Source organism: Tachyglossus aculeatus, chromosome 4, assembly GCF_015852505.1.
Source record: "Tachyglossus aculeatus isolate mTacAcu1 chromosome 4, mTacAcu1.pri, whole genome shotgun sequence".
Taxonomy (NCBI): domain Eukaryota; kingdom Metazoa; phylum Chordata; class Mammalia; order Monotremata; family Tachyglossidae; genus Tachyglossus; species Tachyglossus aculeatus.
This window is the reverse complement of record NC_052069.1, coordinates 50,385,160-50,385,816: the sequence shown is the minus strand read 5'-3', so window position 1 is coordinate 50,385,816 and position 657 is coordinate 50,385,160. Positions and strand designations below refer to the sequence as shown.

General features: G+C 49.0%; 1 non-coding gene across 1 annotated transcript; it reads right to left on the bottom strand.

The window, feature by feature from the left end:
- Nucleotides 1–259: 259 nt before the first annotated feature.
- On the bottom strand, nt 260–397 carry LOC119927458. Its single transcript, XR_005450459.1, has one exon. It is a non-coding gene; the product is annotated as a small nucleolar RNA SNORA7 (small nucleolar RNA).
- Between the last annotated feature and the right edge of the window lie 260 nt (nt 398–657).

Here is a 657-nt window from a genome sequence, read left to right as displayed (position 1 = left end):
TTCCTCGGGCTTCCCCCCGTCATCCATCTGTCACAGTCTTATGCTGTCAAGTCGTCTCTGACCCATAGCGACGCCATGGACACCTCTCTCCCCACATGCCACACGTCCATCTGCAATCATCCTGGTGGTGTGGCCATAGAATTTTCTTCATAAGCATTTGGAAGTGGTTTTTTACCATTGCTTCCTTCCACACAGCAAACCTGAGCCTCCACCCTCAACTCTCTCCCATGCCACCGCTGCCCAGAACAGGTGAGTTTTGACTTGTAGCCAATTGCCTTCCACTCGCTAGCCACTGGCCAAGCTAGGAATGGAATGGACAGGCCTCTGCTTGACTCTCCCTCCCATAGCCGAGACTGGTAGACTACTAGAAACTCTACAGGTGTGATCCTGAGAGGGGAGTTGTCTATCATCCATCTACCCCATCTGTAAACTCCCTCTAGACCATAAGCTCATTATGGGCAGGGAATTTGTCTGCCATATCATCTTGTTGTACTCTCCCAAGCACTCAGTACAGTACACAGTAAACGCTCAATAAATACGACTGACTGATTGACTTTCCTAACTAATCTCTTTCAAGTCGTTTCCACTTCACCACCTCGCTCTTTCTTTCCACTTGCCTTTCCACCTGACACCTAAGCTTCTATGGACCCAAGTAAT